Below are 7680 nucleotides of genomic sequence, written 5' to 3' on the forward strand. Positions count from 1 at the left end.
GCCCCGACAGGAGGCGCACCGCGCGCGCATTGGGACCGCTGCCAGGCGCGTCGCGGGACTCCCTCTCCCCTGACGACGCTTCGCCGTGCTCCCGGTTTAGATTACTATCTATCTCTCTGCCCGTGCCGATCACGACGTTTGGCTGGCGTAGATCGTTTCCCCTCCGAGACACCGAGTTCTTTGGTTCGTTCCGTTCGCTCAGGCGCACGTTTCGTTGCCGCGCCGAACGCTGCGTTGCTCGACGCTCACCGCGTGATAGGTGGGCGCTAAGTCCGATGCGGGGCGCATCGTAAGTGATCGCTGTGCCGTAGCGCATTGTCTTATACCCCTTGGCGGGTTTACGGGAACGGTGTCGCGCCCCACTCTTGAAGGCGAAGCTTAAGCGTCCTCCAATTTTTGTGAACAAACATTAGAAAGAACTCGGAAGCATTAGTTTTTGTAACTTGTTTGGGCAGTAACTAGCGTATGTAATGCAGTCCTGTAAAAGGGTTGGGGGCTAGAGATCGCATTTAAGTTATGACTCGCTGCCCGGATGTTCTCGTTCGAGTGCTCAGGTGATAGCTCTGGCTTTTCCCTTTCGAAAATGACTTTAGACTGTCTGTAGAAAGTATATAGACTTTTTATAGACGACCTTTCATTTCTGTAAATTTAGACTTTTATTGATATAAAGTCTATAGACTGTCCATTGACGAAAGTCGATAAAGTTTCTATTTCTTTTTGTCTATTCGCAGTCTACAGACGGTCTATAGAAACAAGTCGATAAGGTGTTCGTTTCTTTTTTGTCTACTTCCCTCTATAGACGAAAGTCGATACAGTCTATTTATTGTTGTTCATTCTTGGTGTTCAGACTGCCTATAGACGAGAGTCGATAGGGTGTATGTTTCGACTTGTCTATTCCCAGTCTCCGTAGTTCGTCAAACACACACACACATATATATTTCTGCGCGACGGGCAGCTCGAAGCACATTGCGTGTAATAGCGGGCTTCTTCACGCTCGGAAAAACACTTCTATGGAGCACGTTTTGAGCAACAGAAAGCTGCATCGGGAGTAGTTTATGATGCTGCTCTACAATTTTATCATTGAGAATTTTCAGCTAATTATAACATTGGAGAAATTAATTAACACTAATTCTATAATCAGGGGGCATGCAAAAAAGGGTCTGAGTATCTCCAAGCGACGGCAAACAACATTGCCTTGGTTCTCTCCAGCTACGTTGCATTTGCATATTTTAAAGTCTCGCTCAAATTAAGTGAAACACCCCAAGCGTATACTTATTTGCTATTCGAATTATTTTCCACGGTTTCCCATATCACCGCCAGTGAAGGCCATAGGGTGGGACGTCACCAAAGGTCATGCTAACTTGTGCGAACAGCCCGTATACCGATTGGGATAAGACGTGAGATGAAGTAGAAAACAGCCGATACCCTAAAATTCTTATTGCTTCAGGTTTGCATGCCGTCTATAGATTGGCATTAGACAAAAGTCTATTGTCAATCTCGGCCCAACCCGTGTATGCTGTAACCAATCGCAGATACCGGTGGATAATATGGAGCTGCGTTTGATATAAGCCACTGAAATTGTATACTGCTGAGATTGCTGTAGAGCCTATTTGTAGACTTTAGTGTACACATAGTGAATACCTCCGCATTTGTTGACCACATGATATGATCTACGTAGTCACTCTCGGCAATCCCAAGAGAGTCTTCACAGTTGTCACAGCACGACTTTTGCGGCAATAGAAAAAAGAAAGCAAAACGCCGATCCAATCGTGATAGTAGATGTTATGAACGCCAACTTTAGCTACAAGTGGATTCCAAACAAGCATCAAGCTAACAGCACAGATACTCATAATGTTTCTAGCTGACAACGCAGACTTTGTCAGTGTGCGATGAACCGATGTCGCGCATGTGTTGTGCGCGTTGTATGTCGTCCGATTCTCAGATACTTTTCACATTGTCTTCATATCTCGGCTGCATCACTAACATCGGGTGGTTTTTCGTTGACTGATATCCTGCACTATAAACTCATCAAAGTTTCTCATTCACTTAATATATGTGCCAAATTATCTGAGCCCACCCAGTATTTCGCAGGCTTGCCTGCGAAATACTGAGTAGTATGCCTGCGCGGCCACGCATTGAGTACGTCATCGCTGTGCTGATTGCTTTGACCTATCATCGGAACGGAAAATTTGCACTAACATACGTGAGGGTATCACATCTGGCGGTATACTGGAAGATATGCTACAAATGCATTCTATTTCTCATCGTCGCTGGCGATAATGCAAGCGCCTGAACTGCCCTGTAACGGCTTTTACGAACAGCGCATTCATCCGTGTGTGCGTTCCAGTTTCATACGATAGCCCACAGCGTTTGTAATACAACTTTTCAGCGCATTTCCTTCATCCATGAAAAAAAAAGAAAAATAGAATAGAAAAGCAACCCGTTCCGCACCCATGATGCGCAGAGAGAGAGAGAGAGACAAAAAAAGAAAAAGGAAGAGCCGCTCAGACAGCTCAGACTTCTCGGAGCGCGCACGCCCTGGCACGCGGAGCTCCTGCGCATGCGCAATGGTGGTGCGCCATCTGTCCGAGTCAATATGAATGCTCAACTAGTGCGCCAAGCACGTAAACGCTTGTAGCGGTGTGCGCTGTCTGCCTGTACCTTGGTGTCTGTGTTTGCGCATCTTCTTTGTGACATCACATGTCAACTACACTGAACTGTAAGTTTTAGCAAAGATGTTTTGCGTCAATAGCTCATGATTGGGTGAGCGCATTTCGTAGCGCGAACCAGCTGCATGTAGGGCAGGCGACTCGGGCATAGTATCGGTTTCTCGTTTTCATGATTTGATAACACGCTCTTGTTCTCGCATCTACTATACGGAATGCTTTACGGCAAGCGATCGCTCTCGCTTGTCGAATTTAGCGTCATAGTTAATGTGCGGAAAAAAAGGAACTACATCATGTTTTAACTTGATACTGAGCTGCCACTAAGCGGATTGTGTGTGTTGAGCAGTCAGTGTGGTAGATCTCATTTCGTGGCGCTCGATCCGGCTGCGATGAATGCTGCGCCGCATGTGTAGTGAAATTCTCGTGACACGCTTTACGTATATATCTCGAAATTGTGTTAGCATGAAGAATTTTCAAACCGAGACGTACAGTTGAATAAATGCTAGCGTACTCGGGTGAAAGGCCGTGTTTGCGGGGCATGCATCAGCAGTTTGTGCACTGCCGGCCGTTTTCGTATAGTTTAAAAGTAGCAGTGTTCTTAAGGTTCCTACCAACCAACCTAAATAATTTTGGGACGTTACCGCAAGCAAAACGCGAGACTTGAAGAAATATCTAGATTCGCCCAATCTAAGTATATGCAACCACAAAAGCTTTTGGAGCATGAAACCTGCAAAAAGCTCAGTCTCTCGCAGCTTCGCATCTTAGCCGAAAAAGTTAGAGAACAGTAAATTAGTCGCTCCGGGAAGCACCTTTACACGTATCAAACTGAAGGCATTGCGTTTGACGGTAGTTAGAACGATTTTTTTTCTCTTTTATAAACAATAAAGCAGCAGAAGTTATCTTTCGGGCTATTTGAAAAGCGTTAAGCACCTTTCGATGCTTCGGCGTTATCCAGTTTACGCGCTGTTAATCACTAGGCAGCTGCTGGCGCAGATTCGCATTCTGTCAATCGTGCACGGTATGAATCCCTTGTCATGCGTAATAAGTGTTCCGGTTTTCATTATTGTTGTATTTATTGCCGTCATCTTAGACAGACTGTATACTGCAGGCTCTGTACAAAAGAAAAAAAAGAGCCATATTATCACTTTGGTGGTCTCTTCTTAGTAGATAACGCACAGATTATTCAAATAATTTAGTGGACATTGCACTTGTTCTACCCTTATCAACACACCTAAGAGATCGTAACATGTTTTAGCTGATAAGTAACCTTATCAATACGCCCCCATTCATGCGCATTCTACTGAAAGTGTGGCAAAAATATATTCATCTCGAAGTATGAGAAAAGAGACATTGCAGACTGTTCTAAGCGGAAATAAATTGCAATTCTTAACGTGATTGTTCAAAACTGCAGTCACTATGCTGAGCATGTTCGATTGGCACGGGCATATTGCATTAACACCCAAAAAAGTCCAGCCGGGTATCTTTGTTTCAGCAATCATTATTACAGGAATCGTTTGGGATTCTTGCATTCCTTTTATTTTTATAAGTACACTGTGTGTCACATGAACCTGTCATGAAACGTGCCGTTGTGGCTCTGGCGACCATTACAGTTGTCTGATTGCTCATCATACTGTAAAATAACGAAACATCATAATGGTACTGATTCATATCGCCATGTAGTCTTTAGTCAGAGGTAAACAAAGTTAACTAGAGGCATAAGTTATGAGAGCAAATTATATGTAAAACTACTATTGAACCGTAAAAGTAACTCATTGAATAGTTTTCCCTTACATTATTGCATTTGCTTTACATGTGCGCCTCTGTGTCCTTGTCTTCCGTGCTGTGCTCGTGTGGCCATCAATTACGAACTTGCCTAAGCCCTTGTCAGCTTTACTAAACAAGGGATTCCATTCAGTTGAATCTAATACTGCATGTCAAGTGACTGACGTGTTATTCGTTTTATCTAAATATTATGGACTGGCAGTACCTGGCAAGCATTAAACTACACTATTTCTTTTATTGCACTTAAGCTGGGGGCGTCATAGAGTGCCTGGGAATTTTCATGAAAACAGCCAGGGAAGGCTTGGAAAAAGATCGGGAAATTTTAAAATGGTTCACATAAGTATACTGTCTTCTTGTATGTCATACAAAGTTTCCAGAGAATCTCTCTGTTAAATTTATTTTTAAAACGTTTCACCTCATAAGAAATTGAGGCAAATTGGTCCCATTTATTGAAAAAAAATGAAAGTCAACCATATGGCATTTCTTACTCAATTTCTTTTTTTTGCGTTAATTAAATGTCCTGAACCTCGAAACCCTAGATAATTTTTTTATCTTTGGGAGCACCTTAAATAATTTACTGCGATAACATTTATTCCAACTATAGCTTCAGTTTTGTTTCCTAGGAGGTGCATATCTGTCGTGCCATGACACAAAGTGCTCGCGTGGTATTTCGGTTGCTCATGTCGTACACCTAACTTGCAGACCTGTTAGCATGCCCAAGAGGCCTCATTGCCTGTAGGAAACTAAGTGACTATATCAATACAATCAATCCATCTGCCTTCTGTTGAAGTTATAGCCAATGACCCATTCATTTAAGAGTATGAGAAAGACATTTAAGTGTGTATTGAGCAAAATAAATTACACTCTTTGGCATGATGATGTGATTACTCCAGTCACTCTTCTGAGCATATCCCTCTGTGCGGGCATATTTAATTACCAGCCAAAAATGCACAGACAATCGAACTCGGTAAACTTGTTTTAACAATTGATATAGAGATCATTTAAGATAATTAAAATGTGTCATATATGAACTTGTCTTAAAAGCAACACACTGTTGCTTTATAGTACCAGCAGCAGTTGGGACTGTTTAATTGTTCATCGTGTAATAAAATGAAACATTGCATAATAGTACTGATTTGTATTCACAAGCAGCCATTAGTCATGCTTAAACCGCATTGAGTATTGACTTAAGCGGTTTGAGTAAATATATGAAGCTGCTTAATGAACGAAGAATATGCAATTGTTACTTTTGCCTCACATCGTTGCATTTACTTATTTGCAGCATACACTTGCAGCATCTTTGGAACATATGACACGAAGGTCAAGGCCGGCCTGGTGGCCTTGCTTGCCAAGGGGAAGTAGTCTGTAAATCTGTAAATAGTCTCTTTCGATCATAGCGTGAGACCTGCATTTTAAGAAAATTAATATATCGCGCAATAAAAAGAGTTAATTCAATGCCGGTGCACTTGTTTTCTTTTTTGCATTGCATGATGCAGCACTAGTGGAATTGCTTTAATTTTTTCCCCGTTTGTGCAACATATGAGAGTGCAGCTGGTTCAGGAATATACATTCAAAAATGTTTTGCCGCCATATGTAAATAGAAATGTAAACTAACTTGTAGATAGCAGATAGCTAGCAGATTTCGTTCAACCGGATGCATTGCATGCAATTGTAATATTTCTAAAATGTGCTCGGGCACAAATACTCATGCACTCTTGCATAAAATTTCTCGGCTACATGAATTTTAGGTTTTTCGATTGCTTCCACCCGCATGCATGATTTTCTATGTACAGTTCCCTGGGTATGTTCCCATATGCATGCTGGATGCAGTACACATTTATAGATATTTCCAATAGACTGCTCATTAACAACCCCAGCAGCGAGTGCCCATATATAATCGAAACGTATTTGGCAAAATGTATGGCTTATATAGCTAGTATATAGGGTGTCGATCCCGGCTATTTTAGCCAATATGGGCAATGAAAATACAAGATTTAAAAATAACATGGTGCAAGATATGCTATTATAAAATGACCTACAGGTCAGATCTCTGACGACTGAACACCATAATTCAAATTCGGATCTTAGTGCACCATCTTCTTTTTACATTATTCTTCGTTAAACCACTTCACTGGATTTATGTTAGTTCGGATACCCTGTATTGAAATAATCGACAAATAATGTATGGCTAAAGCCTATGAATTAGCTATAGACTAGTCTGCAGGAATTGTGTACACACACACTTATGACCTTACACTTTTTGTAGACTAGTCTAAAATGTGTGAGTCTATAGACCGTTTCATCGGGCGAGGAGGATAGGGCGCGCGGAGAGCCTTTCCTCCTCTCTGGCTTGGGCGATCCGCCGCGGCGCTGCTTGAAAGTATTGCTGTCGCGTGCTGCGGAACGATTTTGAGATGTTTTAGATGGTACTTTGGGAAATTGACGCCATGTCCGTTCATATAAGGTCGTCAGGGAAGCCTTTCGGTGCATCGGTAACTACAGTAGGCGGAAATATCTTTTGGGGGCGCAAAAATGTGACGCGTTTTATCAGCCGGCCGCGGTGTGTGTATGTGTTGTGAACTATTTTGCTTTTATCAGTTTTAATTCAACAAAGAAAACTGGTGTGTCTGTATTAGCAGCATGAAATGGTAAATCTGCTCAATATCTGATCGCTTGGCGTAGGGAGTAAAACATAAAGCATAAGAGCACATGCTCGTGCACGGCCAACCTAAGGATACCACGAAACATCTAAGCGGCAGGCGCAATCAAATATTTGTGATGCACCGGCATCGTTCTCGCGCATTTCAAGTCTAGTAGGCTTCAAATTACCTTATGTCTACGGTAGCCTTCCTGCATGAGGCCGATGGCGCTGCTCAACACAACGATCACTGCGGTCGGTGAACCAGCACGGTACATATATGCAAGCTGTGCGCTTCGGCATTGCATTTTTTGCCTGCATACAGCCATAATATATGAGGGATTGCATAAAAAGAATGCGATGCCTATTTTTGAGGACAAAATTTCCGTAATGTGTGTGTGTGTGTGCGTCGTAGAGAACGGAACGAACACAACCGAAAAAGAAATTCGGTTATCATCCTCCTTCTCGAAAAAGCAAGAGAAAACGGGCTAACGCCGCAATAGGGCCTCGCATGGTCATGCCGCACAACGTTTATAAATATATAACCGCTGATGTGGTATGCTTGGACCATGTGGTGTATATAGAACAAAGATA

Source organism: Dermacentor albipictus, chromosome 3, assembly GCF_038994185.2.
Source record: "Dermacentor albipictus isolate Rhodes 1998 colony chromosome 3, USDA_Dalb.pri_finalv2, whole genome shotgun sequence".
Taxonomy (NCBI): Eukaryota; Metazoa; Arthropoda; class Arachnida; order Ixodida; family Ixodidae; genus Dermacentor; species Dermacentor albipictus.